This window comes from Aotus nancymaae, unplaced genomic scaffold, assembly GCF_030222135.1.
Source record: "Aotus nancymaae isolate 86718 unplaced genomic scaffold, 86718_ANA_hifiasm-v0.15.2.pri h1tg000036l, whole genome shotgun sequence".
Lineage (NCBI taxonomy): Eukaryota > Metazoa > Chordata > Mammalia > Primates > Aotidae > Aotus > Aotus nancymaae.
In genome coordinates, this window is record NW_026988450.1 from 75,132,626 (window position 1) to 75,140,263 (window position 7,638).

Below are 7,638 nucleotides of genomic sequence, written 5' to 3' on the forward strand. Positions count from 1 at the left end.
CTTAAGATGTTGCAGCTCTAGGAAGACTTCATTCTTAGAGCTTTTCTGTTCTTACTCTAAACTATGGTAATTCTTATTTTGCAAGAGTAAATCTCCATGGAGTACAAGAGAACGTTCCTTTTCCTCCAATTGCCTTTCATATCTGCTCTGTGAAGCTCATTTTCCCCTGACCTTTGAATGAAGTCCAAGGCCATTCTCTCAATTCTGATCACTCTCTAGTAGTGAATTGTCCTCTGGTCACTTTTAGTCACAAAAGTCTCATGGGAATAATTAACATGGCCAGTAGTAATAATCAGAATTGAACAGACAATTTGAAGTTAAAACCTTTGTAACATTGGACTCTTAGGAACTTTAATAGGGATAGCCCCACATTCAAGAGGCCAGAGGAGAGACCCAGAGCCAGCAATTGAGACACGGGGTTGAATGAGGGAAGCTACATGCAAGGCAGACTAGTGGCGACAGGCTGGACAGGAGAACTCCAACTGCCAGTAAAAACCATGCAATTTACATAACATTTTCACTTAGCACCCTCCCCCTACCAACCTCCACATTGCAATCTTTATTTCACCCAAAATAAAGGGCCCCCATCCGCTGTATGGCCTGCGTTCCATGGAGTGGGGCAACAGTTCAGGAGTTCCTCATACATAAGGAATGAATCTCCGAGTTGGCCACTCCTAGATTCCTTAGCTTGAAACTCTTGAACACATATTATTCTTAGACCATAGAGTCATTCTCGGAGTATGCTTAAGTTATGTTATTGCTGTTAGATGCATCTGCCATATGCAGTCAGTTCTTATGGTAGGCTTCCAGTTAAGCTATTGCTGTCAGGTGCGTCTGCATTACACGTCTCCCTTCCCTTCAACGAGTTCTTCCTTCAGGGTAGAAGTCAACATTAAGAAAGAGTAATCCTCTTTCCTACCTTACTATGAAGCTCTTCTCTCATCAAAACCCACTCACTCCAAGCTTTGTGATCAAGCTTCTTTCTCTCTTTTTCTCTCTCTGTCTCTCTCTTTCTTCATCAGAGCTGTGAGATAAGAGATCAAAGAGAGAGGAAAATCTTACCTGTATGGGACTGATGAACACCTGGGGATTGACATTCTCTTCATTTAATCTATGCTCGATGTTGATTTTCTGGTACGGCGTGCCCAGGGTTCCTTGGAGATTCTATCCCTGGGATCGTGCTACTGCACTTCCAGCAGTAACTTAGACAGCAAAAGCTGGTACCTCTGGAGGGCCACGCACAGTTTCTATCTGAGCTGTTCTGCTGGTTCCTCTTTCTGATTGACATCGCATCATCCCTTTGGGTGGTCTTCTTAGGGAAAGTTCAAGATGGTTGTAGGGTGTGATGTCCCTCTCCCATGTAGCCCTCTTTTGATCCCCAAGAAACACTCAGGCATCCTCATTCTTACTCTTGATGAAGTGTAGCTAACTCCCTATCCATAATCATCTCTCTCTGCCCTGGTGCCTCAGGCTGATAACTCAGAACCTGACCTTTACATTTCTGCGATCTGTGTCAGACTTGAGTCCAAGGTATCCGAAGTGCACCTATTAAATTCTCTGGATAATTTATTTGAAACTTCTTTTACTCTTGAACTAGGACAGGGTTTCTCCTTCTTTGTTTCCCTTTACTGGGAGGCACACACACACAAATGCCAGAACACTCTCTCCTAAGTAAGCCAGAACAACTTTCTCCCTAGGAAATTCTCTCTGAGATTTTCAACTTCAATATTCTTACACCAGAAAAGGGATATTAGGTTAGAGATTGAAAGCCATCTTCTGAAATTTTCTTTGCAATTCCTGCCTAGGTGATCTGTCACCTTGCTTTGTGATGTGAAGTTAGTTGGCACCGTGTTTCTCAGGGTCTCGACTGAAATGAGACAGAATGAGTCCTATTTTGAAATCCTGCCATCCTCTTGCTCCATAAGCTCATCCACTTCAATGGCTTTTGGTGTCTAGGGTCATGAATACCCTAAAATATGTAAAATCAACACTTCTTTAAAAAAAATTCAAGGACAGTTTAACCCAGGTCAAGGTACACCAAAGATCTCAGATGGGAGTAGCTTTTGGAAAGAGTTAGCTGTTCAACAAGCTGCCCCTGAGGTACCCTGGCTGCTTTAGTGCTGGGGCACAGAAACCACTCATACACTGAATCCTCTTCAAGGACTGTCTTTTTTTCTTGCAATCCTAGTTTGTTAGGGTATGGAAGCATTTTTGCAGACCAATAAGGTCTAGTACAGTAGCAGAATTCTGCCTCTATGAATTGGCTATGGTCAAGGACAAGATTAAACGAACACTAGAATATTAAAGATTTACTCTGATTTTAATTGTGATTTAAAATTACATGCAGTATATTCTTCCCTCTGAACCCTATTATTACCCTAACCAACAAAAAAATAACCATACCTCTCTTTTAGGAACTCCAGATTCAAATATCTTACTCCATGATGAATAATTTCATCTAGATATTCCAAAGTAACTCAAACTAAAACATAATGAAATGGAAATTAAGGTTTTACTTTTTTCTAAAATGTTTATTATACCATGTCTTATTTTTTAAAATAGACCTCATTTCCCACACACCCAAATCCTAAATCCTAACTTTAAGATTTTTCATGCTGCAAAATTCCAACCAACCTGGCCTTCTAATATATTAGGAGTCTGTCCCCTTTGGATCCTCATAACAACTCATTTTACACTCTCATTGTTTCACTTGGAAAATGCATCAGCATCTTAACTGGCTTCACTGCATTTATTCTCACCAACCATAACTCATTTTTCACAGAGCCAACACTAACCATTTTTTTTTTTTTTTTTTTGAGATGGAGTTTCGCTCTTGTTACCCAGACTGGAGTGCAATGGCGCGATCTTGGTTCACCGCAACCTCCGCCTCCTGGGTTCAAGCAATTCTCCTGCCTCAGCCTCCCGAGTAGCTGGGACTACAGGCGTGCGCCACCATGCCCAGCTAATTTTTGTATTTTCAGTAGAGACGGGGTTTCACCATGTCCACCAGCATGGCCTCGATCTCTTGACATCATGATCCACCCACCTCGGCCTCCCAAAGTGTTGGGATTATAGGCGTGAGCCACTGCATCCGGCCCCTTAATGCCTCATTTTAACTCAATCACCTGTTTAAAGATCTTATCTCAAAACAAGATTATAATCTGAGGTCCTGGAGATTGGGACTTTAACATATGAATTTTAGGGAGATGCATTCCAGCCCTTAACACATTTTTTTTTTTTTTTTTTTGCAAAATTGTAGGCCTTTCTATGATGAAATGTGGTGGCACCTAGGCTGGTGCGGTGGTGCATGCCTGTAATCCCAGTACTTTGGGAGGCCAAGGCAGTGGATTACCTGAGGTCAGGACTTGGAGACCACCTGGCCAACATGGTGAAACCCGTCTCTACGAAAAATACAAAAATTACTGTAATCCCAGCACTTTGGGAGGCCGAGGTGGGCGGATCATGAGGTCAAGAGATCGAGACCATCCTGGCCAACACGGTGAAACCCCGTCTCTACTAAAAATTAAAAAAAAAAAAAAAAAATTAGCCAGGTGTGGTTGCACGCGCCTGTGGTCCCAGCTACTCGGGAGGCTGAGGTGGAAGAATCCCTTCAACCCAGGAGGTAGAGGTTGCAGTGAGCCGAGATTGTGCCACTGCACTCCAGCCTGGTGACAGAGTAAGACTCCGTCTCAAAAAAAGAAAAAGAAAAAAGATACAAAAATTAGCCGGGCGTGGTGGTGCACACCTGTAGTCCCAGCTACTTGGGAGGCCAAGGCAGGAGAATCGCTTGGACCCGGGAAGTGGAGGTTGCAGTGAGCAGAGATCGTGCTGCTGCTGCACTCCAGCCTGGGCAACAGAGTGAGTGAGACTCCGTCTCAAAAATAAATAAATAAATGAAATTATTCTACCTACCATATATTTTGAAAAAAAAAATTGAATACTACAGTTAAACTGTTTCTTCAAGGTAAATGTGATGGTTTAAGAATGAGTAAAAAAAAAAAAAGTTTGTCAGATAAAGCCTCTGCTCTGGAAAGAACATTTTAAAATGGGTGCCTAAAAATATTTTCAGTGTTATGTGATTTAGCTTTTCAAAAATGAATTAAGAGTGAGAGATAAAAGTTTACCTGCATAACAAACCTGCACATATACCCCCGAACTTAAAATAAAAGCAGTAACAACAAACAAATAACAAAGAAAAGAGTGAGAACTATGGTAACTCTCACATCCGCATTTGTAAAACTGGATGTCTGTGCTAGACCCCTGTTGACTCCAGTAGGGATGGCATCGTGTCCAGGAGGTTGAAGAACAGGCTTGGAGACAATGACTTGGACTTCACTGGGGGACATACATGCAGGGGTGGTTCACTGGCAGAGGGCTGGACGGGAAAACCACTACTGTGTACACATAGTGTGTAGTTTATATAGCATTTTTACTGAGCACCCTGTACTTAGAAACCTCTACCTAGTAACCTCCATTTAACCCAGAACAAAGGACCCCTGTATGGGGATAGGCCAGGGATTCAGACATCCTTTGTAGATAAGGAGTGAATCTCCAGGTTGGCCACTCCCGGATTCCTTAGCTCAGGATTCCAAACACACATTCTTCTTAGACCGATAGGGTCATTCTCAGGATATGCTGAAGTGATTGCTGTCAAGTGCATCTGCTGTACACTGGGAAATAGAATTTTAACCCATTTAAAAAGCTTTTAAATAAAAATACTATAGTGGGATATAAACCCATTTGATTACACACACACATGCACAGAGTTTATACATAAAAACATAACATATTCATATCAGTTCACAATAATAACTAACATCAGAGAAGACAGTTTTTAAATCAAAGATGTTCTACTTAATGGTGGTGACTTTGAAAGATGACCATTAGAATTTCATATTGGGACCAACTTATCCCTATGAAGAGTATCTTTGCAGCTATAGTATCCATTAAAACCAAGGATCAAAATGAACTAAACTTAGAATCAGACACATAAATTGCTATATAACAGAAAATGAAACCAAGATTTTTAAAAAGACATTTGTTTTCATTTGTTAATGGATAATTTTCAAAAAGATAAAATTGTGACTGTCAGACATATGTAAAATGACTATGTCATTAAATCTGGTTTATTAATTAATGAGAGAACTGTAAGATGATTAATCTAGTTCAAAGGAATATCTGAAGAGTAGACATATTTACAATCAGGAATCCTAAAATTAATTTGCTAGTAGCTGCAAAACTGCTTGATATCATGTAGGGCAGCAAATTGTGTGTTTCTACAGGGCAGAAATCAATTGTATCTCTACTGCAGAAAATTCATTTGCATTTCTATGGACAAAAATAATTTGCGTTATCATCAGTTTCTTACAGTTTACAGAGTTGTAAAATAGCCTAGTCAAAGATAATCAAAGACATGAAACTCTATAGGATCAAATAGCCCTGAAGGGTTTGCTAGCTAACACTCAGCATTCTGCTGAAAGAAAACCTATGAATCATTTGTACATTTAAAAGTCTTTTATAATTTTGATGTTGTACTCTCACAAATATAGTAGTTAGTAATATTAATTTTGGTGATATAACCAAAGATTTTGGTGGTATTATTAAGTAAATTTAAAATTATTTTAAAGTGTTTTTCATTTCATTGCTATTTTCTAACTTTTACATTTACATTTCTGTCTATGCTTTTTCATATACACAAAACAGTAGAACTTGTAAATTTAGTATTATTTGAGATAGACTCTCACCCTGTCACCCAGGCTGGAGTGCTGTGGTGTGATCACAGTTTGAGCAGCCTTGAGCTCCTGGGCTCAAGCATTCCTGCTATCTCAGCCTCCCAAATAGCGAGAACTACAGTCACGCACGACAATACTCAGCTAATTTTTAAATTATTTTTGCACAATGGGGTCTCAGTATGTTGACCAGGCTGGTCTTAAACTCCTGGGCGCAAACAATCCTGCTGCCTCAGCTTCCCAAAGTGCTGGGATTACAGGCATGAGCTGCTGTGCCCAGCCTTGTAGGTACTTCATACAACAGAACATATATGTGTGTGGGTGTACATATACATACATACATATATGCACATATATACATGTATATATTGGACACTTGTAATTTAAACATAATTTACCATTAAAGATGTACTGTCATAGCATTTGGAGACCACCACTCCAGAGGACGCAGATCCAGGTTTTCAATATCTACAGAGACTCACTCTCTTGGCAGGAGTCCGAAACCTCTGCTTCCTTTGTCAGCTATGAAGGCTGTATCCCATGCTATCAGCTGGGCTCTTATTCTAAAATGGTAAGCATGTACAAAAACAAATCTAGATGAATGCTTAAATCTTGACAAAAATTAACTCAGAATGGATTTAGGATTTACAGACCTTAATGTAAAATGCAAAACTATGAAACTCCTACAAGATAACACAGGAGACAATCTAGATGACAATGGGTTTGATGATGATTTTTTAGATATGACAACAAAGGTGTGATTTGTGAAAGAGAGAATCAATAGCTGGAGTTTATTAAAATTAAAATTTTTTGCTTTGCAAAAGACGCTGTCAAGAGAATGAAAAGGCAAGCCGCAGACTGGGAAACAATATTTTCAAAAGACATATGTGATAGAGGCTGTTACTTAAAATATATAAAGAACTCTTAAATACAATTTAAAAAACCAACAACCCAATTAAAAACCAGGCCAAATGCCTGAACAGACATCCTACCAAATAAGTTATACAGATGAAAATCATCAAATGAAAAGAAGCTTCACATTGTATGTTATCAGGGAAATGCACATTAAAACAAAAATAGGATATCACTGTGCACTTAGAACGGCCAAAATCCAAAACACTAACATCACCGACCACTGGTGAGGATGTGGAGCAAGAGGAGTTCTCATTCACTGCTGATGGAAATACAAAATGGTATAGCCATTTTGGAAGATGGCTTGACAGTTTCTTATAAAACTAAAGATATTATTACCATGAGATCTAGCAATCACACTCCTTGGTATTTGCCCAAAATAGTTGAAAAAGTATGTTCACACAAAAACCTGCATATGGCTGTTAATAGCAGCTATATTTCAAATTCTCAAAACTTGGAAGCAATCGAGATGTCCTTTAGTGAGTCAATTAATGAATAAACTGTAGTATATCCAGACAATGAAATATTAGTCAACACTAAAGGGAAATGAACTATCAAACCGTGAAATGACATGGAGGAAACAAATGTCTATTACTCAGTGAAAGAAGCCAATCTGAGAAGGTTACATGCTACATGACTGTGTTATATGACGTTCTGAAGAAAGCAAAGCTTTGGAGACAGTAAGATCAGTGGTTTGCCGGAGTTGGTGGGGAAGAGGGATGAATAAGTAGAGCAGAGATAATTTTTAGGGCAGTGAAAATGCTCCATATTATACTATAATTGTGGCTACAGTATAGATTTTCCAAACGCTTAGAAAGTACATTTTGGACTTTGTATGATAATGATGTGTTAATGTAAGGTAATCAATTGTAGCAAATGTACCACCGCAGTGGGGATTGTTGATACTGGGGAAGAGTGGGTATGTGTGTGGGGAGGGGCCACATGAGAAATCTCTACCTTTCCCTCAGTCTTCATGTTAGATTTAACCCTAAATCTA